Source organism: Schistocerca piceifrons, chromosome 7 (assembly GCF_021461385.2).
Source record: "Schistocerca piceifrons isolate TAMUIC-IGC-003096 chromosome 7, iqSchPice1.1, whole genome shotgun sequence".
NCBI lineage: Eukaryota > Metazoa > Arthropoda > Insecta > Orthoptera > Acrididae > Schistocerca > Schistocerca piceifrons.
This window is the reverse complement of record NC_060144.1, coordinates 29,266,694-29,292,959: the sequence shown is the minus strand read 5'-3', so window position 1 is coordinate 29,292,959 and position 26,266 is coordinate 29,266,694.

The window sequence follows — 26,266 nt, the reverse complement described above, 5'->3', positions numbered from 1 at the left end:
GTAGCCATGTATGGGAGTGAAACATGGACGATAAATAGTTTGGACAAGAAGAGAATAGAAGCTTTCGAAATGTGGTGCTACAGAAGAATGCTGAAGATTAGATGGGTAGATCACATAACTAATGAGGAAGTATTGAATAGGATTGGGGAGAAGAGAAGTTTGTGGCACAACTTGACCAGAAGAAGGGATCGGTTGGTAGGACATGTTCTGAGGCATCAAGGGATCACCAATTTAGTATTGGAGGGCAGCATGGAGGGTAAAAATCGTAGAGGGAGACCAAGAGACGAATACACTAAGCAGATTCAGAAGGATGTAGGTTGCAGTAGGTACTGGGAGATGAAAAAGCTTGCACAGGATAGAGTAGCATGGAGAGCTGCATCAAACCAGTCTCAGGACTGAAGACCACAACAACAACAACTATCTTATTTCATTTATCTGGTCTTTTAGAATTCAATTTTGCTATACTAAACCACATAGTATCATTAACTTCATTTGAACTTTAGCAAGCATACATATCTCTCTGCTCAAGTTTGATTTTTTAATCAGTACTCGAATATAAAACATAAACAATTCTGATTTTATAATTCTAGAATACCTTTTAGGAGAAGTGAAATTAGCTTTTCATTAGTATTTATGGAATAAACTCACGCAAAAGTTAGGAACATTTTCCAACTTATAATCTTCATGATATAAACAACTTAATAAAAAGCATTGTTATTGAACATATTTTATGAATTTCAAACCAAAAAGTAAAACCCCATGCAAAACTTTATGTTGCTGTGCGAGAGGAACAAATTATTGCATAACTGGATGTGGTCAGTTGGTATACACCAGCAAGTTTTTGACTGTAATCGACAAATTTTCTGTTTCGAATAATGGATGGTGTAAGCAGGGGTTGTTGGAAATATATATACAAGCAGTGGCAAATGAGTTGTCAGGGTCTCAGTTTTCCAACGGATTTTTGTGAGCCAGTTTTGTTAGTTTTACTCAATGAAAGTGTAATTCTGAAAGAGAGACATCATATCAACCTGAATTTCTTGGAATTTCTTTTGGCACTACCAAATTAAATAGCCACACTGCCAAGACCTCAGCAAGTTTTGGTGGAGCAAATACTCATAAATTCTTTTATAGCTACTGCAGCACCAGAGATCACTGAGAATCGTAAACGAGTAGTTGCTAATTAACTGTTATGCTATATTTCATAACTGCATGGGGAGAAGTCAAGCCTATAGGGCAGGTGCTTGACTGTCTCACACCTGAGTCGGTGTAACCTCTGTGTTATGACATTTATGATATGGGGACGTGCATGTTGAATCACAACCAATGCGGAACTTAGTACACCATACCAAAACGATGGTTTTTGACAGCCCTGCTGTCCCCCACACATTCTTCATCCTCTGATGGATGTGATGAATTATGACAAGAACTCACACCAACACCATGGCCATGAGTACTCACTAATATTGCTCTTCCAAATCTGCTTAGTAACACATGAATGGGTGAAACTTAAAACACCCAGAGACTTACCATTTCATGAAACATTGAACAACTTACCAAATACTTGATTGTACCGTATTTACTCGAATCTAAGCCGCACTTTTTTCCGATTTTTGTAATCCAAAAAACCGCCTGCGGCTTAGAATCGAATGCAAAGCAAGCGGAAGTTCTGAAAAATGTTGGTAGGTGCCGCTATAACTATAACTTCTGCTGTCGAATATATGTAGCGCTACACAGGTATGCTTTGTAGGCACAAAGATAAATACTTTCGCCAAAACCTCTGCGTCAGTAAATAAATTAAAAAAAAAAGAAAGGTGGAAGACGAGCTTTTTTTTTCTCCGCCCCGAGTTTCAACCACTGCATTTTCGTACATTATCCAACGAAGTAAGTACAAATTCCGTATTGTTCATCTTCGAATGTAGCAGAATTTCAATGTACTACGAAAATCCGACTGGCAAAACTGTTTAGGATGTTTGTCAATATGGCCAACTCTACGTTCTGAATTTTTTCCTACCAGTGAGAAGAGTTGGTTGCTAATAGGAACCTGATGAAATGTGAATCACATGCAGTATTCTCTTCACCATAAGAATAATCGAATATAAACATTTTGCCATGTATTCTTTCGCGTTTGCTGCTATCTCATTTAAATCCTGCCTAATAAACTACGAAACTAGAGTGAGACAACAGCAAACGCGGAAGAATATACGTATCGTGTCATGTTTATATTCGTATTATTCTTATGCCAAATGTAATACAGTCAGAAATGAAGTATGGCAACTGACCAGATTTTTAAATCTAAGATGATTCTAATTTCTGTGCAGAATTTGATGTACTACAGAAGCGGCCGCAAAGATTTTCAAACGGAGAAAAATTTTCGCCGAACTCTCGTTCAGAACATGTTCTGAAATACGCAGTCTATTATTTGGTTCTTGTTGATCATTATCAAACAAAGCAGCAGTGTAAGTAACAACAAATAGCAGTCTCTTGCCATTGTTTCGCTAATGAGACGATTGCCCCCTCTCTCTCTCTCTCTCTCTCTCTCTCTCTCTCTCTCTCTCTCTCTCTCTCTTTTTTTTTTTTTTTTTTTTTTTTTTTTTTTTTTTTTTTTTTTTTTTTTTTTTTTTTTAAAGCAAAAGCAAGCCGTGCCGCGAGCTGCGACAGGCCATAAACACGCACTGTCAGAATGCGACAAACAATGCATGACAGTACAGTAATGCATTTTTAGCTTAGGATGACGTGTGAACACCTATAACAAAGAAAACGGCACTTATCAGATCAAAGCAAAATAAGCAATCGATTCAAACCAGACAGAGCACGTGAAAAAGGAATGGTACTCGCATAAATACGGACGGAGCGCCTGACGCATAGCAATGGCTACCTGGTAAACTGCTAAGCTTACGACTCGAACCAAACTACTGTCGCTGTATCGTCATTCATTCGACGTAAATTGTGTCTCATATTACAATGGACCAACTTTGTTTCGATTTGGAGGTGCGGCCTAAAACTTTTCTCTCCCCTTGAATTTCGAGTCGCAAATTTCAGGTGCGGCTTAGATTCGGGAATTTTTTTTTCCTTTATTTCGAGTCTCATTTTTCAGGTGCGGCTTAGATTCGAGTGCGGCTTAGATTCGGGAATTTTTTTTTCCTTTATTTCGAGTCTCATTTTTCAGGTGCGGCTTAGATTCGAGTGCGGCTTAGATTCGAGTAAATACGGTAATCTAGAAAACCAATCTGGGTAAACACTGGCCAATTTGCCCCAGAAAGATATAATCTAAGAGATGAATGGAGAACTCAGTGACATCCTTCCAAGGTCATAAACAGTTAGATACTATAGATCCAATGACCCAACTCCAGGGTGTGAACCAAACAAGAAAAATATGGAGCTCCCTCATCCATATGAGAACTGGTCATGCCATGACCAAAGCAATGCTACACAAATGGGGAATTACCAATGATGAATGCTGCAGCTGTGGAACCTTGAAACAAACACTGGAGCACATTTTCAACAACTGTCAAAAAGAGAATTTATGGGTATCTGGAAAGGCTTCATAGATGCCACACTTGTAGCAATTAATTGGTTGGAGTCTTTGGGTATCCAACTATGGAGGAAAAGGAATATCATAACTTCTTTTATCTTCTGCCAGTTTTCCAGTTATAGACAGAGAGAACTCTTCTTGTATTGATTCATATCATTTTATCCAATTATCTTAGAGGAGTTCAATATTCTTATCAATGGCCAGTGAACATCAAGGCTCACTAAAGTTTCATTCGTGTGATGCCCCTGTGACCATTATACAGAAGTGACAAAACTTTCTTGCAGAGGCTATGTAGTGGGTATATTGTTCTGTAGCTAGCACTAGAACTCCAGGAACACAGATGTCACAATGGAGATGTCCTTGATATATGGATGGCACAGTACCACATATGATTAATCACCTCTGAGAGTGTATCTGGCAGTAAAGACCATAGTGATTTAGAGTGTAACTTAGTGAGTATGGTTTGCCACAAATTAGTAAGCACCGTATCTCCAGTGAATGCTATTTCTTTCAGTGATGCAACTCTGGAAGGAAGTTGATCAGAAATGCATAAAATTACTTCAGTTGAAAATAACACATAGCCAAGAGAGGAGCTGGTGTTTTGTGCAGTAATGGTTCAGTGTAGTAGCAGTTATTCATCTTCTGATGTCTGCCATTTTCTGCATTTCAGATCAGGTTCGAACAACCTATGGCATAAGTTGAAAAGAGATGCCAGCTTTCACAAAAAAGTTGCGAGAAAAACTGTTTTTTGATTTCTTAGATCATCAATAAAGTCTTCTGTCTACAAGCCACATCACTTCAAATAAAACGCTTGAGCTTTCAATAACAGTCTTCACCACCACCACCACCACCACCACCACCATCATCATGAGTTAAAATCACTGACTGCCAGGGCTGGCACAGTGTTCTGCTTATGAAATAGCATCATATGGAATCTCCCAGAGAGGGCCAAAGTGATACATGTGTGAAAGGAAAGTTAGGTAGTTCATAGCAGCTCCATCCTGCTGTGGGACCAAGTGACATCAGGTGGCATGAGGTGCCTGCACCACATTTGAAACTGCTGTTCCCACTGCCTTTTGCTTTTTCTCAATGTCCAAAGCCCACCCCCATGACCTGCTAAGTGTGTTACCCTGTCTCTGTTAAAGTTATTGCTGTTTATTCTACTTTCAGCTGCTTCTTTTGTAACAGAATCCCAATATGATGATTTTTGAGTCAAAACTCCCCTATTTTCAAATTGTAGTTTACATCCATGGCAATGTTCAGCGATGGTCAACTTCTCAAGTTCCCTTTATTTAATATCACACGGCTGCTCTGCACACTGCTGAGCAACAGTGTGAATAGTTTGTCTTCGTAAATGCTACCATACTCATACAGGACACCATACATACCATGATCTCAAACACCTTGTTGTCTTTAATGGGGCATAACATATCTTATGTCTTGGAGGCAGACCAGCACACTGGTCTACGTCCATGTCCCTTCAGCATGCATCCCATATTGCCAACCATTGCCCCACAGCATGGAAGGAGTGCAGCCAGCTCTGCCTCTCCTGCTGAATCACAGGGCAACTTTTGTGGCACCCAATAGCTTTTGCAGTTTCTCCCTTGCTGTGACCATTTTCGCTGACCACATGCTTCAGATGCTGAAATTCAGACTCTAAGTGGTCATCATAAGAAATAATCTTTGCCTTGGATACTAAAGTGTTCAGGACCACTTAATGCATACAGAGTGGTAAAAATATTGGCATTAAGGTACCGATCAGTGTGCTTAGATTTCATGTACACTGAATGACCAAACCATCCTCAATTTAACATCCAAGAATGGATGTTTGCCATCCCTCCCCATCTCAGCAGTAAATTTAATGTTGGGATGGGCACCATTCATGTGTCTGATGAACCGCTGCAGTTCATTTTCACCATGAGGACATATCAATAAGATTTGTAACATGCCATAGGAAGCAAAGTGGACACAACTTCACAGAGTTGAGAGCTTGCTCTTCAAAGCACTCCATGAAGACATTCATGACAGCTGGAGACAGTGCGGATCTCATGGTTGCGCCATCTGTCATCTCATACCATTTGTTGTAGTACAGAAAACTGAGCAAAAATGAAGATGTAGGGATGTGGGAGCAGCATTTCAGATATGACGCCGGCCCTTTGTGCTACCTGATGTCACTGGGTCCACAGTGGGACAGAGCTTGCCTTCTGTTCATGCATTACTTCTGCCCTCTCTGGAAGGTTCAAGACACTACTATTTCATCTATGTAAGCAGAAAAACATGTGAGCCCCAGCAGTTTGTGATTTTAACTCCCAGTGATGATGGTGGAGGTAGCTGTTGAAAGCTCAAGTGTTTTATTTGAAGTGACATGGCTTGTAAACTGAGAAGGTTTTATTGAAGTATACCATTGCAAAAGACTCTGAGGACAGTGTTAGACCAACATCAGATTTGTCTGTCTAAGTAATAAGTAAACTAAACTTTAAAAACTTGTACCCAGGGTGGGGACCATCAAATGATACAAAAACAGTCTGGTTTGCTGATAATGACATATACTACGGGTGAGTACTGTCATGTTTTTCTGTCTTTTGATTGTGCTTATCTTGCCTACGAGCTTTGTGTGTTTTATTTACTAGTTTAAGAAGATAAATGTATCTGATGCTGATCTAACAGATTGAAAATTGTCATAAAATAAAAAAGTTTCCCAGTCAAAGACCGTTTTGGATTCCCCAAGTTCCTAATCACTAGATGAGGATGGGCATTTCCAATATGAGCTGCACGGGGTCTGAGGCACCTTGACACAGTCCACGCGGCTCCCCCTGTCAGAGGTTCGAGTCCTCCCTTGGGTATGGGTGTGTGTATTGTCCTTAGTGTAAGTTAGTTTAAGTAGTGTGTGACCTCAGCAGTTTGGTCCCATAAGACCTTACCACAATTTTTTTCCAATATGAGCAGTGTCTGAAAAACTATTAAGAGTCGACAGATTTATGAAACTACCAGCAAATGAGGAGTGACAATTTACAGATAGCATACTTTAGATCACAGGCCCTGCACATTAATGATACTGTAGTGAAAACGCATTTGGCATACTGCAGGGGCTGTTAAACGATGCCTGTACTTAAGACTGCAGTTTCTTGCCTTCAATCCCTTTGGAGTCTGCAGACTTTGTGTTTCACCAAGGCAGTTAGTACCCTATCTGAGTCTTCCACCAATCATATGACAGCCTTGGACAAGTATCCCAATCCCAAAGTTCCTACCTCTGTAATCATTCCCACAGTAAAACCTGCATCCACCTGCTCTTGCCTTACCTTGGTAAATCCTACTATCTCAAATGCAGATGAGCATGTGAAAAAGCAGATATTCTTCACCAATTAAAATGTATTCACTGCACTGTGTATTATGCAGGAAAAGTCACCACTAAACTGTTTGAGCACATGAATGAATACAGAAGAAATGTTCACGTTGGGGACAGCCAGTACCAGTTGCTGAGGATGTTCTACGGCATTAATCAAGGTATCTGACTGCCTGATACACCATATGGGCTATTTGATCTTCCACGCAACACTATTTTCCCTGAACTCCAGAGGTGAGAACCTTCTCTCCAACACTTCCTTGCATCTTGCCACCCTCTGGGATTTAACCTCAATTGACATGCAATACTCTCTTCTCTTTCTTTCATGTTTATTATTATTTTTTATAAATTTTTATTTTTCTTCTTATTTACTTGGTTTCCCCTTATTACTTTTTTATCTTAGTGCTACCCTTCTCTCCCCCTGCCCCTGACCATGTTTGAGTTTCACCAACTACATTTTCAATTTCCTTACAGTTTTCAATTTCACTATTCGTTTCACTTCTCATTTCCCTTCTTCTTAATCCAACTTTACTTCTCACTCGGTCTTTTTGTCATCTTTGCACTGCAGTTACCTTGGGGTTTATTCATGTACTTTAACTTCTTATCTCTCTCTGCTGCCTTTCCCTTCATCTTTACTTTCCCTCGTCATCACAACAGATCTGTCCCTTTCATTCTAGGGTATAGACAATCTACTGCTTATTTCTAACCTCTCCCAGGGAAGAAACTAATAGTTCAGAATGCTACAAGTTTCTTTCACTTTATAGAAGACTATCAGCAGTACTTGGAATGTTAACTCATGAAGGTAAGGACTTGGCAGTCATTCTGTCTCTTTGAAATTTAGTTTTAAATTTAATGTATAGACATAGTTAATCATGAATTATACATAATGAACCTATATACACCTTATCAACTGTAACATTCATTTATTGTTGTCACCATCACCATCATCATCATCATAACCTTTACACCAATTAGCCATTGTGACATTCATAACTAGGTGAAGGCTCTCCCAGCTTTATCAAGGATTATTGTTTTCAGCTAAATGGAACTATGTAGCTTCTGATTTTTTTGAGCCACTTACTATTAATCTTTGTCTCTTTTTTTTTCTTATCCAGCAAAGGGCTACCTTAGTCTGTGAACCATTGATTTACATTTTCATTACAAATTATGTCTTCCATTTCAGTCTGTTACATGATCTGTTTTTTTCCCTACTGATTGTAAATTTTCATTTTCAAATACACTGAAAGCATAGATTTTGAAACCGTATTTAGTTTGTCAAAGCACTTCCAACAATTCTTACTCTTTTTTTCCAGCCATTGCCTTAAATTACTCTAACCAAAAAGTACGTCACCTGGTTCTATGACTTCATTCTTAATTTGTAAATTTTCTTTTTATGCATTGATACACATTATTTTAGTTTTATTATAATTGATTTTCAAGGCTATTTGCAAACTTTCTCTCTTAAGGTCTCTCATTGTTAAAGCCGTAGAGAGTGAGGTACAGGACAAAAATTTTATGAGAAGATAAAGATTGGAACAAATACAACAAATAATCGAGGATGATTTGTGTAAGTGCTGCTTGAGAAGAAGTGATTGATACAAGAGAGGAAATCATGACAAGCTCAACAAAACATTCAGAAGGCCTATAAGAGGAAAAGAAGGGTCAATCATAGCAAGAATGGAATACACTGAGTCTGTGTAATGACTAGAAGTTATTTTGTTAATATATACTACAAAATGTTCCCTGTTCTCTCAAAGAGCAGTTGCAGTCCTCAACATTGTTAACAGATCTTTAAAGCAAATTCTGTTATTGTATTTCTTCATCATTAATAGTATTTTACCATATTTCTATAAGTGTGTTCATATTTTGTGCATTTATGTTCACAAAATGATTATTAAGTTCATTCTTTCTTTTATCCATTTATTCATTGTGCTGCGTTGATCCCATCATGAAGGTGAGGCCTGAAGGATATAGAACAAGCTAAAGTACACATTAACAAAGTGTAGCAGTTACACATAAGAAATTTTATTTCTTTATCGGTTTCAGGCACCTACTACCCTTCTTCACACAATTAGAATGTACTGTTATCCATAAGAATACAGTACCATGCTGCACACAACAGCTTATTTTTGATGCTCATTACTAATGCAATGGTCCTAACCTTATGAAGAAGTGCTCTAGGTGTCTGAGACTGCTAAAGTCATAAAATTTCTTCTGTGCAGGTGGTTGCTGATTGTTTGAACAAATATACTTACAATTGGTGAAGATAGATTAAGCACTAAATTGAAGCAGTTATTATAACCTATGTTAATCACTAACTCTTTCTTTTACATTTGCTCATTCATTTATTAGTTTCTTCACTCATTGCATTGTGCAAATATCACCAAGAACGAGAACATTCAAGGTCATGGAACAGATAGTCATATATTTACAACACACAAGCAAATCAGAGAATCTTAATGTGTACATTGCATTAATAATAAACTGTCACAACAGTGATTAATGTTATTTTATGTGTAACAGCTGCATATAATCTAATCAATTAAAATGAAAGCTCCTACTTTGAAAAAATTCTGCTGCTTCCTCAGTTATATTAAATAAAATAGTTGCTGTTTATCTCCTATTTGTACATTCATATATGCTTCGCTTTTCTGGTATTACTCAAACAAAATAATTGCCTTAACGGACAAGCCAAAACGTTATGACTGCTGCCCACCTCAAGACTGAATGCAGCGTGATGTCACTACAGACACATGAGGTGGTAAGGTAAGTATTTTAGCGGAGCAGGGGCAAATTGGGAATTGTGCAAGTGATGATACATGATGTAAGTGGGTAAAGCCACAGATAAAGAGACTTTGACAAAGAGTAAATTGTTGTTGTGTTGGCTGAAGAGCCAACACCATGTTAAGAGAGGAGGCCGAAATGCACGTGTCTTAGCTCACGCAGGCTGGTGTGAGGAGGGAAGAACTATACTGGCACGAGGTCTGGAACATGACAAGGAATGAGAGTTCAGAAATCGGACATAATTAGTTTGATACTTAACTTTAATCCATTAATGAGGAACGTCGCTTTTGACGGTACATGATTCACAATCTTATCTGTTCAGAAGACATATAGCAACTGAATATGGCGCCTTGCTAGGTTGTAGCAAATGACGTAGCTGAAGACTATGCTAAACTGTTGTCTCGGCAAATGAGAGTGTATGTAGTCAGTGAACCATCGCTAGCAAAGTCAGCTGTACAACTGGGGCGAGTGCTAGGGAGTCTCTCTAGACTAGACCTGCCGTGTGGTGGCGCTCGGTCTGCAATCACTGATAGTGGCGACACGCGGGTCCGACGTTTACTAACGGACTGCGGCCGATTTAAAGGCTACCAACTGGCAAGTGTGGTGTCTGGCAGTGACACCACAATTGTTATGGCCTGGCACCTGGGAGTGAACATCTTGGATGAGGTGAATCTGGTCAGTTATTCTCATGCTACTTTCATGAGCATTTATGGAAAGGGGTTAAAAGTCAGTGTGAGTGAGACCATAACTGTCAAACACTTCTGTATTTAGTAAAAGTTGTCAGACTACCAAAAGATACTTCTTAGTTATTTGTTAATTTGCAACTCTACTAAAGGAGTAGCCCAATAACTTGTAGAAAAATGCATAATTTATTTTTCTCTTAACGTACAGTGACTCTGACTTGGACTGAGTCCAAAATTTAATTGATAAAAATGAATTCCATTGCAAATAACATCAGCTTCCTCTAGTGTCATGGAAGTTATTCCGTGATGTTTCATTCTTCTGTATAGTATTGTTGTCACCAGCCTAGATGCATGCGCCATTACACTGATTGTGCAGTAGTTTTTGCCCTTAACTACCCTTGCTATCTTTGGATTTATGTGAATGACATTTGTCCAAAACTGATGATATGTTGCCAGTCTCATAGATTCTACATACCAGTCTGTATAGTCATTTGATTGCCATCTTCCTCAATGTTTATAGTAATTCTGATGGAATGTTGTCTACCCCCTCCACTTTATTTGATTTCAAGTCTTCCAGAGCTCTTTTAAATTCTGTCTCTTAATACTGGATTCTCTATGTCATCCCTAATGGCTTCAGTTTCTTCTTCTAACTGTCCCTTGGACATTTGGGTCATCGATGTTCCTTGGAGCAGTGTATGGCATAGAGGTCTCTTTGCCATGCTTGTGCCAATGACAAGTGCAGATCAACTGCTCTTGTCCCACACTATGCCCAAAAGAAATACCTCAGATGGAGAAACATAGCAGCAACAAAACATGATCTATAGTAACATTCATACCAAATAAAAATAATTTTAATTCTCGAGAAGGTGATCGTATGTAACTTCCAACCAACTTTCCACTGATATGAAACTCATAACACTTGTTAATTTGTTGACACGTACTACAGTATGGGAGTTTCCTAGCAACCAACTAACTCTGACTAGATATGTTATATTACTGACAAAACTAAGGAAAATTGCCTATCCTCTCAGGTGAACCCATGAGTAGGCAGCAAGATGATGTGTTATAATGCAACAGATTTAGTTTTAGTACTGGAGTATGCAATAACACCTTCTAATACACTTCTCAATACATTATATTGAATATTATGTTATATTCACCTATGACTGCATTTATTCCTCTCACATTTTTTATTCAGTATTTAACATTCTTTTGAATGCTTGAATGTTGTCTGTGTATCAAAGTTGAATGTACTATTTTAGTAACAAAACCATGAATCTGGATAAACTGAAATAGTGTATTTATGCATCTCCATTCATTTAAAACAATAAAGTTGAGTTTTAAAAAAATAGTAATTCAATTGTGTAACAGTTTCTGCATAAAATATAGAATATTATCATACAGCAAGTTCAGAAAAACACTATCAAAAAACAAAACTTGTTACTGAAATTGTAAACATACCTACAGTTATTAATGTATAACATAATGTACAAAGCAACTAATTGTATTGGAAGATGTATAAATGTTATAATTATGTAATTTAATAGAAATTTGTATAGTATAATAGCAACTGTTATACATTAATATTTTGGACAATTTTGTATAAAAAACGAATTGTCTAAGGAAACAAATAACTTCAAATGTTTATATCTGTAATGTAGAACTTACTGACACAGTCAAGTTTTTGTGAACATATAATTTCTCATAATAACATTGATAAAGCATGAGGTCTAATAATGAATTTAATATTGTGCATTTTAAATTTTTATATAAGAATGGCGTAAGGTCAAGTTAATCAGTCGTCATTAAGTTATTCATGACAGTTGTTGTTAGCCATTCACAATTACATAAAGTTATGAGAGTGTTTGCCATGGAATATTAGTTGAGCAAATATGCAGTTGAAACGAAACAAATTATATTCATGAATGTAAACATGACTTGGAAAATTTTGATAATACAAGTCTACTAGTGCATCAAGTCATTGTCTCATTCTGTAGTTTGAAAAATATGATCTGTAACTCTTGAAAAACCCCTTGACAATAATCATATTCAGTCAGATAAGTAGGTAAATTTTTGTAATCAAATGCCTTACATATATCACTTATTGAAATATTACATGCTTAATATGTTTACTTTAGATAAACTACAGCATCATTGCAGTCATGTACATTGCAGCATACTTATATTAAAATAAATTTATAGTTGACATTTTGACATGTCAAGTGATGGGTGCCAGCCACTAGCCAATCAGATCTTTCTTGAATGCCACATGATCACTGTGTTGCCTGATTTATAGGTACGTGCAGAGCTTTCCCAAGCATGTCTGGCTGCAAGCCTAGTGCTGTGCTCGTCACTGCAATCAGTCAATTACAAATTAATTTTATTTGAGGAATTGCATTATTTGATTTGCATTCATGGTGAAAGTGGTTGCCAATACATTATCTGATCAGAAGGCAATCTTCCTAGCAAAATACTAAGACAGAAAGGGACTATACATTGTTGTTGTTGTGGTCTTCAGTCCTGAGACTGGTTTGATGCAGCTCTCCATGCTACTCTATCCTGTGCAAGCTTCTTCATCTCCCAGTACCTACTGCAGCCTACATCCTTCTGAATCTGCTTAGTGTATTCATCTCTTGGTCTCCCTCTACGATTTTTACCCTCCACGCTGCCCTCCAATACTAAATTGGTGATCCCTCGATGTCTCGGAACATGTCCTACCAACCGATCCCTTCTTCTAGTCAAGTTGTGCCACAAACTCCTCCCCAATTCTATTCAATACCTCCTCATTAGTTATGTGATCTACCTATCTAATCTTCAGCATTCTTCTGTAGCACCACATTTTGAAAGCTTCTATTCTCTTCTTCTCTAAACTATTTATCGTCCGTGTTTGACTTCCATACATGGCTACACTCCATACAAACACTTTCAGAAACGACTTCCTGGCATTTAAATCTATACTCAATGCTAACAAATTTTTCTTCTTCAGAAACGTTTTCCTTGTCATTGCCAGTCTACATTTTATATCCTCTCTACTTCGACCATCATCAGTTATTTTGCTGCCCAAATAGCAAAACTCCTTTACTACTGTAAGAGTCTCATTTCCTAATCTAATTCCCTCAGCATCACCCAACTTAATTCGACTACATTCCATTATCCTCGTTTTGCTTTTGTTGATGTTCATCTTATACTCTCCTTTCAAGACACTGTCCATTCCGCTCAACTGCTCTTCCAAGTCCTTTGCTGTCTCTGACAGAATTACAATGTCATCGGCGAACCTCAAAGTTTTTATTTCTTCTCCATGGATTTTAATACCTACTCCAAACTTTTCTTTTGTTTACTTTAGTGCTCGCTCGATATACAGATTGAATAACATTGGGGATAGGCTACAACCCTGTCTCACTCCCTTCCCAACCACTGCTTCCCTTTTGTGCCCCTCGACTCTTATAACTGCCATCTGGTTTCTGTACAAATTGTAAATAGCCTTTCGCTCCCTGTATTTTACCCCTGCCACCTTTGGAATTTGAAAGAGAGTATTCCAGTCAACATTGTCAAAAGATTTCTCTATGTCTACAAATGCTAGAAACGTAGGTTTGCCTTTCATACATAGACAAGCAAAAAATTTTAACCATCAGCCACATTATACAAATTGAATCAATCATACAACTTGAGAAAGATCATGGTTGACAAAAGATGTACAATAAAGACAGCATAGGGTGTTATGATGATAAGAAATTCCTGCAAACATCTTATGATGTGCATTTTCACAGAATAGACACAACACAAATGTAGAAGTAACAGGCAGTCATTGTGTATAAGGTATTTTCAGAAAGTAAGTGTACTAGACATTTATATATTCTTTTTTTACAAATAGTATGTTTGAGAAAAATTACAAAATATTTTTGATACACTTGTTGATTATTTTTTCACATAATCATTGTCCAATTTAATGTGCGTGGTGAGCCATAGCACAAGCTTCTTTATAGCCTCCTCGAAGATCTCTCCTACCAGCTCCTTTCTCCACTTCATAACCTCTTTGTGCACCCACTCATGAGTTGAAAATTTAATTACATTCATGTCTACCTTTGGGAAGGTGAAAATATGATAATCCGAAGGCACTAAGTTGGGGTATATGGGGTTTGGTTCAAAACATCCCAATCAAATGAGTATATGGGGTTTGGTTCAAAACATCCCAATCAAATGAGTCCAAGAGTGCCTTAGTGGCTAAGGCTGTGTGGGGGGCAGGTGTTATCATGCAACAAGCACACACTTCTCATCAGCATTCCCCTCATTTTGTTTGAATGCTCCTTTTGAGTTTCTTTAGGGTCTTACAACATCATTTTGCATTGATGCTCTCCCCCTGAAGCAGAAATTGCCCCGAGGCAGAAACTGGGCGAAAATTGTGCCTTTTCGGTCCCAAGACACTGAGGTTATGATTTTTTTTGCCCAAAATTGTGGTTTTGAATTTTTTGGTAAATGGGGAATTGGCGTGATGCCACTGTGATAACTGTCTTTTTGTCTCAGGCATGTAATGTTCCAACCAGGTTTCATTTACACTCACAGTAGAGCTCAGAAAATACTCACCTTCCAATTCAAGTTGCTCAAGAAATTGAAGGGCACTGTTAACACTTATTGTTCTTGTGTTGCTCTATCAGCTGTTTTGGGACCCATCTTGTGCTTATTTTTCTGGTATCCCAGTGTTTTTGTGAGTGTCTCACATAAGAGAGTACTGGAGAGTGGTAGAAATATTGCAGAAATTTCATCCACTGTCAATCAGTGATCTTCACAAACAGTTTCCTCTATTTTTTGCATCACCTCATCAGTCAAAATGAAAGGTCTTGCAACTCCCTGGTTCATCATGAACATTTGTTCTGCCTCCACCAAACTCCCTATACCACTTAAAAACACTCATTATATTCCTAACACCTTTGCTGTAAACTGTTTCAACTTCCAAAAAAATTGTGGCAGATGTTGTTCCTTCCACAAGTAGGAAGTGGATCATAGCACATGGCTCACACATGACAGGATTTTTTACCAACATCTTCCACGCAAGTTGCCTCTACAATGTGAGAGTACATACTACTATTTTCCTGCAATGGTTGCTCTGATCAGGGAACCCCCCTCTACTAGTCAGTGTTGCCATCTCACAAAAAAACTCATTCTGTAATGGTCACAGTACACTTACTTGTTGAATATGCCTCATATTATGAAAGCTCCTAAAGTTTCCAAAACAAGAAAGTGGAAAAGCTGCCAGAGTTAACAGAAGAATGAAGAGCCATCTTGTTATAGAGAACACTCTGTAGTACAGAAATTAAGAAAGAGAGAGCTGTACTTAATCCATAGGACAAACTTTACTCAAAAGTTGAAACTCCATAACCGCCAGTAGTGTACAATTTTGATTTGCAAAAAAATTTTGGCAGATGTTATTCCTTCCGCAGGTAGGAAGTGGATCATAGCACATGGCTCACACATGACAGGATTTTATACCAACTTCTTCCACACAAGTTGCCTCTACAATGTGAGAGTACATCTACTATTTTCCTGCAATGGTTGCCCTGATCGGGGGATCCCCCTCTACTAGACAGTGTTGCCATTCCACAAAAAATCTCATTCTATAATGGTCATAGTACACTTATTTGCTGAATATAACTCGTATTATGAAAGCTCTTATCGAAAAATGAAAATATTTGTATTATTCACAAACAATAGAACACTCCAAGAATAAAGCAATAGGAATTTGAAATATAATTGAACAAGAAATAAAGATAGGCAGAGACCTGAATGAAATTCACAGCCTCGAAAATAACTGCAGTGGAAATGATAACACATTGAAATCAGTGGCCAGCAGATTCAGTGAATACTTTGTCACAGAGACAGCAAAAATTGTATCCGTTTATAAAGCTAATGATACAGATTTACTAGACATTTCATCAGATACTGGGTACACTCCAACATACATTAGTTTTAAAAAGATACAACGTCTAAGAAGACTACAAAACTAAACTGGTCATTGAGGAGTGATAATTCCATTTGCTATGATGTTTCTAGCAAAGAATGGAAATTTTGTGCTGACTTAATAGGCCACCCCTTATACTATTTTTATAATCAGTCAATGATGTAAGGCATTTTTTCTGATAAATATGCTGCAGTAGCATCCCTCTACAAAACTGAAAATAAATGCATTATGTCTGGTTAAGTCTCATTTGGCTCCATTCAGTCTTTTCAAAAGTTTTTGGGGTGTGATAGAATACTGACTTATTTTTCTGGTTGACTGCTTCTCATTTTGGCTTAAATACAGGATTCCCCATATGGTCCATAGGAAGATAGAAAAACTCCACTTGCCATGGTACTCGGACCGAGTTTAAGGTTGCCTGTCTAATTGTTTCCAGAGGTAACAAGTGTTTCATATCATTAGCAAACAAAATAAAATGCTGTCACAATCTACTTATTAAGACATATAATCTTTCATTAAAAATTTAACACAATAAATCAAGTATTACAGTTAGAAACTGTGTATATGTCTTGAGGCAGCATAACTCACCATGAACAAATTATCCAGAGTACGTTTATTGTGTATTTGAGAATGAGAGCACTGATTGACTTCCAACAAATTTTACACATAATTTCAAATCTTTACAAAACTTTTTCTCACTGACACCCCCAATAAAAGGAAAAAAAGTTTATTGCTTACCACCATTTTACTTTTCATGCAATAAAACTGCCACATTAGGCACGATGATTTGATTTATTATTTCTTTAGTGCTAACTCTGTTTGCTACTAATTTTGCAGAAGGTATACACATGCCCTACTGAAGCCACCCACAAGAATATTTCATTGTAAACACATAGTTTGGTAGAAAACTAGCTCTTCAGAAAAATGTAAATAGTTCTTAATAGCCAAAATTAATGAAACCAACATAATTAGGATTTTGTATCGTCAACCATAAATGTTTCACATACTTTATGTGAAATATTTAAAATGTTACTCCAGAAAGAAGTGCTACAGTGTACTGCAGAATGTAACTGAAAGAAACATGCAGTGAGATGAACAGAAATGACACGTTTATTCAAAACAATAATCACACTAATTCATTATGGTTCCCTAGACATTACAGAAGGTGGGACATTCTTCATAATAGTGCTTGTGATCAGAAAAGAACAGCAATGCATGCTCTGCAACATGCTCCTCAGTTGACCATGAGGTTGGTAAGGAGTTTTTGTGGTAGGGCTTTTCATTCCTCCATCAGCACTGTTGACAACAGCTAGATGGTAGTTAGCACATGCAATACACCTCTTCAGTGCATCCCACACATGCTCAATGGGATTTTAGTCACGGGAATGAGCATGCCAGTCAATTGGCCAAATATACTCTCATGCCAAGAACCGTCCCTCCTCCTATGTTGTTTAATGCAGTTGAGCATTGTCATCCATAAAAATGAAGCCAGGACTGAAGGTGTCCCTGAAAGACTCACATGGAGAAGAAGTATAGTGTTACATTAACATTGGAGGTTAGTACCCTCATGCCTCCCCACAAAATAACACTTGGACCACCAAAATGACAATTTTCGACAATGATGGATGTGTTGTTGTTGTTGTGGTCTTCAGTCCTGAGACTGGTTTGATGCATCTCTCCATGCTACTCTATCCTGTGCAAGCTTTTTCATCTCCCAGTACCTACTGCAACCTACATCCTTCTGAATCTGCTTAGTGTATTCATCTCTTGGTCTCCCTCTACGATTTTTACCCTCCACGCTGCCCTCCAATACTAAATTGGTGATCCCTTGATGCCTCAGAACATGTCCTACCAACCGATCCCTTCTTCTGGTCAAGTTGTGCCACAAACTTCTCTTCTCCCCAATCCTATTCAGTACTTCCTCATTAGTTATGTGATCTACCCATCTAATCTTCAGCATTCTTCTGTAGCACCACATTTCGAAAGCTTCTATTCTCTTCTTGTCCAAACTATTTATCGTCCATGTTTCACTTCCATACATGGCTACACTCCATACGAATACTTTCAGAAATGACTTCCTGACACTTAAATCAATACTGGATGTTAACAAATTTCTCTTCTTCAGAAACGCTTTCCTTGCCATTGCCAGCCTACATTTTATATCCTCTCTACTTCGACCATCATCAGTTATTTTGCTCCCCAAATAGCAAAACTCCTTTACTACTTTAAGTGCCTCATTTCCTAATCTAACTCCCTCAGCATCACCCGACTTAATTAGACTACATTCCATTATCCTTGTTTTGCTTTTGTTGATGTTCATCTTATATCCTCCTTTCAAGACACTGTCCATTCCATTCAACTGCTCTTCCAAGTCCTTTGCTGTCTCTGACAGAATTACAATGTCATCGGCGAACCTCAAAGTTTTTATTTCTTCTCCATGAATTTTAATACCTACTCCGAATTTTTCTTTTGTTTCCTTTACTGCTTGCTCAATATACAGATTGAACAACATCGGGGAGAGGCTACAACCCTGTCTTACTCCCTTCCCAACAACTGCTTCCCTTTCATGTCCCTCGACTCTTATAACTGCCATCTGGTTTCTGTACAAATTGTAAATAGCCTTTCGCTCCCTGTATTTTACCCCTGCCACCTTTAGAATTTGAAAGAGAGTATTCCAGTCAACATTGTCAAAAGCTTTCTCTAAGTCTACAAATGCTAGAAATGTAGGTTTGCCTTTCCTTAATCTTTCTTCTAAGATAAGTCGTAAGGTCAGTATTGCCTCACGTGTTCCAGTGTTTCTACGGAATCCAAACTGATCTTCCCCGAGGTTGGCTTCTACTAGTTTTTCCATTCGTCTGTAAAGAATTCGTGTTAGTATTTTGCAGCTGTGACTTATTAAGCTGATAGTTCGGTAATTTTCACATCTGTCAGCACCTGCTTTCTTTGGGATTGGAATTATTATATTCTTCTTGAAGTCTGAGGGTATTTCGCCTGTTTCATACATCTTGCTCACCAGATGGTAGAGTTTTGTCAGGACTGGCTCTCCCAAGGCCATCAGTAGTTCCAATGGAATGTTGTCTACTCCGGGGGCCTTGTTTCGACTCAGGTCTTTCAGTGCTCTGTCAAACTCTTCACGCAGTATCGTATCTCCCATTTCATCTTCATCTACATCCTCTTCCATTTCCATAATATTGTCCTCAAGTACATCGCCCTTGTATAGACCCTCTATATACTCCTTCCACCTTTCTGCTTTCCCTTCTTTGCTTAGAACTGGGTTTCCATCTGAGCTCTTGATATTCATACAAGTGTTTCTCCTTTCTCCAAAGGTCTCTTTAATTTTCCTGTAGGCGGTATCTATCTTACCCCTAGTGAGATAGGCCTCTACATCCTTACATTTGTCCTCTAGCCATCCCTGCTTAGCCATTTTGCACTTCCTGTCGATCTCATTTTTGAGACGTTTGTATTCCTTTTTGCCTGTTTCACTTACTGCATTTTTATATTTTCTCCTTTCATCAATCAAATTCAATATTTCTTCTGTTACCCAAGGATTTCTACTAGCCCTCGTCTTTTTGCCTACTTGATCCTCTGCTGCCTTCACTACTTCATCCCTCAAAGATGTACCCTCACAATATGAGAGTTGGGAATACCCCCAGGAATAGTGTCAAACATTATTATTTTAATGGCCCAGGTGTTATGGTTTCGGGAGGCATAATGCTACATAGACTTATTGACCTCCAAATCTGTGAACATGGTACATTCACCGGTCAATGTTATTCTGACACTGTACTCCTTTCCAAGGTGTGACTTTTCAGGGGTAAATTTGGTCTTGACTTCGTTTTTATGGATGACAATGTGTGACATCGTTGAGCAGTGCCACAGATGGGAGTATCTCTTGGAATGGAGGTTATTTAGCAAATGGGGTGGCATGTCCAACCCCCAACCTAAATCCCATTGAGCAGGTGTGGGATTCATTGACAAGACATATCACAGCACATCGACATGAACCAACTACCTTCCAGCAGATGTCAACAGCACTGGTGGAGAAATGGAATGCCCTACCACAAGAACTCCTTACCAACCTTATGTATGGAATAAGAGTGCATTGCAGAACATGCATTGCCATCCATTGTGATCATGCACCCTATTAAGAACCATGTTCCACTTTTTGTAATGTTCAGGAGACTATCCTAAATCGCAGTGGCTTCAATGTAATTATGGTCTTTGAATAAAAGTGTCATGTCTGTTCATCTCATGGCATATTTCCTTCAGTTACCTTGCATACTATATTGTAGCCATTCTTTCTATGTATTGTTCAAGTTTCATGGGGCTATGTTACTTGGCAGAGACATATTGTGTGAAAGTTACTTTGTCCTCAAGTTTCTGAGAAGCAACTATGTTGTCATCACCAGGTGTTTTGATGAATTGTTTGGGTAGGAGATGACACAGGGCTTATATCTCCTTCCCCTGTCCCTCTGACCTGGTTCTCAGAGTGTGGTCCACACTTAGTTGCCAGCGTGTGTCCAGCATTTTCTCTCCGCTACTCCTGCCAATACATGCTCCTTCTGAGATTCATGACCAGGAATGGCTGTTGGCAGTATCTCTGCTGTTGCTTTGTCTACCCCAAAGTCAGTTCATTGTGGCCTATCTCCTTCCTCTTCTTACTCAGACTAAGTGCAGTTTCCCAGGCCCTGCTACGGATGTAGCCACTATCATTTTCGATCAGCAGCTTCCATACTTTAATCTATATTGAATCTTACATCACATAACTCCAGAAGTTCAACATCTGTATCAGACCATTGTTATAGTCGCAATCCATTCCATCCAGTTCTAATAGGGAGTGTCCTATGATTGCCAACTTATGAAACTGCTGCAGTCTGGTGTGCCATTGGTGTTCACAGCTGTGATTTTCAGCAGTGTGCACCATCTCTCCGTCTGACCTATGTACATTATACCACATTGGCAGGGAATCTGGTAAACCCCAGACTTGCATAGCCTGATGCCATCCTTGACACTACCAAGCAGCGTACATGTTTTAGCTGATGACCAGAGGACTGTCTTCGGTTTGTGTTTCCGGAGTATTCATCCTGTCTTTCCAGATAATAAACCACGAAATGGATTAAATGCAATGGCTGCATCCTTCAACATTCCTCTTCCATTTCCACCTGCGATACAGTCAGTGCAGGACATAGCATCCTCAGAATTTGTGGCTCTGTGTAGTCCTTCCAGAATACTGTCCTCAGGTATTGAAGTTCTCGGTTGAGACTCTTATTGTAAGAGAGAGTGCAAGTCTTATGTTTGAATGTTTGGAGCACCCTCTTCCTCTGCACTGGATGGAGGCAGCTGTACACATGTAAGTATAGGTTGGTGTGCATCTTCTTACAGTACACACAGTAGCACAACCTGTCATCTGCTATTTGTTCTAACTAGGCATCCAGAAATGGGAGCATTCCATCTACTTTGAGTTCTACAGTACAATGGATGCTCTAGTGTATGGAATTGAAATCTATGATGAGATCCATTAGCTTGTCACTCCCATGTGGCCATATAATGAAGGTGTCATGAACATATAGTGAAAACAGGTAGGTTTCTGTTGGGATGATTTTAGGGCTTTCTACTTGAACTGTTCCCAAGACATGTTGATGACCTGTTGAAAGAGGACTCCCCTTGGGTACTCCAACCCTCTACTCATAGTAACCACCTTCATAAAGGAAGTATGTCAGCATCAAAACATGCCTTGTGTCAAATACCTGGCCAATAAGTTAGAAGGATTCTTGTAAAACCAGTCTGGTGAAAGGAGAAACAATGTCAACACTCACAAGAATGTCAGATCCCTTAGACTGAAAGTTTTTAAGGCACTCAACAAGATCCACAGATTTGGCAATATGATGTTGACATTTTTTGATGGATTGCATTTATTCCATTTTGTAGCACATCAGCTGGAAAAAAAATGATGAATGCTCTGGTAACACCAACTGAAGACTGTTTTCCACCCACCAAATAAAATATGGGCACTGTTTGGTTGTGTCAAGGATGACCTTAGACTAGGGAAGTCTGGAGTCTTACCAGATTCCCTGCCAATTTCGTATGACATACACAAATTAGATGGTGCTTCCTCTTGCAGATTGTTGCGATAAACGTCAATGGCACATTGGTAACACCAACTGAAGACTGTTTTCCACCCACCACATAAAATATGGGCACTGTTTGGTTGTGTCAAGATGACCTTAGACTAGGGAAGTCTGGAGTCTTACCAGATTCCCTGCCAATTTCGTATGACATACACAAATTAGATGGTGCTTACTCTTGCAGATTGTTGCGATAAACGTCAATGGCACATTGGAATGCAGCAGCCTAACAAGGCACACTGCCTATCAGAATTGCACAGAGTGGATTATGACCATACTAAGGTTCTGATACAGACATCTAACTTCAGGGAGTGTGTCGTTAAAGAACCTATTGAGATTTGAGAAAGGAATCGTTGATCTATCATGATAGTTGCTACATCCTTAGTAAGGTCTTTGAAAGTGCACTTTGTGTTATTGAGATTGAGGCTTGAAACTATTAGCTTTGAGCCACTTTTAGATCTGTTCAGATATCATAGGACATATGTCTGCCAAAACCGAGTTGAAATCTTTCCTTGTGTCATCAGCAGACATTAAAGTTTTTCAGCTGCCCAATAAACTCATTTGAAGATCATTTATGTAGGTTAAGAACAAGAGTGGCCCCAGTACCGATCCTGTTATGATCCCTTATTCCGAGGTTAGTTTCATGCCTGTAAACAATCAGTCAGTGAGGCCCTCTGCTTTTTGTTATGAAAATAAAACTCCATTCACATAAGAGAGATGCCATTTACACTGTAACATTTTAGTTTGCCAAAAAGAATTTTGTGATCAACATAATAAAAGGCTTTGGCAAAACCATGAAATGTACCAGCAGGATAAAATATTTCTTGTTTAGTTCTGCTAGCAGTCCATTTATGAGGTCTTATATTGCTTTCTCTATGGATGATCCTTTATGAGTGGCAAACTGTTGACAGGTTAAATGAGCCAGTATTGTACCACAGGCCATTTCCTCAAATAGGTCCATAATTAGAGGGGACTAGCATAACCCTAGATTTATAGATGGTCATTACTGCAACATATTTATTTAAATCTACCAGTAAGTAAGCCCTGATGTATTGATTGATTATGAAGATTGTTCAAAGCTAATTGTATCAACTCAGCATGACATTTTAGTATTTTGCTGCAAACACTATCACAGCCAGCAGAATTATAGTGACATTCAAAACTAATATTTGTTAGTGGTGCATGCAGAGTCTGCAGAAGTAAATTTATATTTGGCTATTTATCAGTAGGTGAAACGTCTGCTGCTGTTGTGGGGAAATATATATTGGATTTGATGGCTAATGATTTGAAAGGTCACTATTCTGCCAGAACTATTTTCTGGGGTTCAGTTCTATTTGGGTAACTGTTTTTATTTGTTTCTTGTGTAACAATGTTCTAAATTGCTTTTGCTTTATTCTTGAAGTGTGTTATGTCTTTGACAAGTATAAGAGTTCTGCTATTTAATGTCAGACTAGAGGATATTACAATACTTGAGGTAATAGAGTTTCTTCTGTATGCCAACAGTCGTGGAAAAGATCTATCCAAACGTTTTCGCGAAAGTATGCCTTCAAAGCATTCAATTTTCGCGAAAATCAAACCTGGCGCAATGTTAAATGCAGTGGTGGAGAATATTACAACAGAAACAAGTCAATTGGGCAAAGATGCTCACGTTGTGATTACTGGCGGCGGCAACAATGTATACAAAAACGAAAGCAAGACAGCCCTGCAAGGCTTCCGTAACATATTACCAAAACTATTTCAAACGAACATTGTCATCACAAATGTGCCAGTGCAACATGATTTACCACTGTGGTCGTGTGTAAACAAAGAGATTCGACACTACAATTCCGAGCTAAAGAAACTGTGTGATAAATTTAGCCATGTACATTTGATAGACTTAAGTAAGATGAGTCGTGATGAACATACAAAACATGGATTCCACTTAAATAGGAAAGGGAAGGCAAAGCTAGTTTCCCACATAAGCAAGCTGTGCGAGAAAGACAGTGTGGAGAAAGCTCCACTTGCTCTGGGCTACAACAGTGAGACTTTCTTAGAATAAAGGACCGTAATAATAGTTTTCAGGGATGTATTTCGGATATGACTGAGTCCTGTGTGCACAAAGAAAAGCCAGGCTGTGATGTAAGTGCTCATTCATTGCAGGTCAGTTCCAAAACACCGGTGTATGCAAAATGTCATAAAAAGTTTAACTCAAACAATTTTGATTCGTGCAAAATGGTAAATAAACAAGAAAGGATAACACCCTTAAAGTTAATGCACCTAAATGTGCAATATCTCAGAAACAAACTAGACATTCTACAAGTATCCATAGAGGAACACTTGCCACATGTACTAGTAATAACAGAACATGGGCTAAAATGCAGTGAAATAATATTCTATAGATTAGAAGGTTACTTACTAGCAAGTAGTTATTGTAGGCAAAACCATAAAGGTGGTGGTGTGGCAATTTATGTTAACAACGATGTAGAAGCTAAAAAAATTTCCTTTTTCGAACACCACACCAAAGAAGGATCAATTGAAATGACAGGTATTGTACTCCACAGTAATGATCTTAAGTTACCAAAGCATAAAGTGATTGGAGTATATAGGCCACGAAATGCTGATGTAATGCTGTTTATGGATAAACTTAGCAGTGTTGTTGATCAGGCCTGTTCTAATGACCTTACTATATTAGGTGACTTTAATATAGATGCAAACTCAAATAGTATAGTAAACTTGAAACTCAGTGATGTACTGACTTCATACAACCTTGCAAATATAGTGAACTCTTGACACCAGAGTGACAGACACATGTTCCACTAGAATAGATTATGCTATAATCAACAAAGATGTTATAGATAAGGTAAATTACAGTAACTTAGATTTTATTTTTCTGACCACTTCTGTCAGGTGATAGAATACAAAAATTCAGTTGTGCCTAAAATAACAAAAATTGTGCTACAGAAACGAATGCTGAATGCCTCAAATATTAATGCCCTTAAAGACAAACTAGCGAATGAGAAGTGGGATTCTGTGTACCAGGTAAAAGGGTCGGATGAGAAATGGAATGAATTCTACTCAACCCTATTGCGTCATTATGAATATAGTTGTCCAGTCAGAGAAATCCAGAAGGTAGTTAAACACTGTCAAAATGGAAGTAATCCTAGACTAAAACTCCCAACAAATCTGATTAGGCTCAGGCAGCAAGTAAATGATCTAAACCAGCTTTATAAAGCTACTACTATGCAGGTTTTCAAGGAAAAATACAATATGGCCAAGCAAACTTTTAAAACTGAAATTTTCAATTTAAGGAAGCAGATTAACAGCAAAACAATAGAACAGTCTGACAACATAAGCAAAGCATCTTGGAAACTGATTAACAAATACCGAAAAGGTCCTAACAAGATGAACATGGAGCCACTCAGCATAAAAAACCCAGATACTATATGTAATATTTTTAATAACTACTACATTAGATAGAGATCAGATGCCGTCTCACCCAGTGTACAAAATTTGAATTTGTGGAAGTGAATGAGCAGGAGGTTCGCAGGGCAATATACCTGCTAAAGAAAAAATTTTCATCTGGATGGGATGGCGTATCCAGTGCTATTACTAAAGCATGCTTAAAAGAAATTTCTAAACCTCTTACTCACCTGATTAACTGCAGCATTACAGAAAACATGTATCCAACGGTTCTAAAAATGAGTGTAGTGAAACCAGTGTATAAAAAGGGAAGTAAGGTAGAAGTCTCCAACTATAGACCAATATCATTAATTCCCACTTTTAGTAAGATATTCGAAAGCATTATCCTTTCTCAGCTAAGTGCCTTTTTCACTAAACATAAACTGCTTGTAGATTCACAGCATGGCTTCA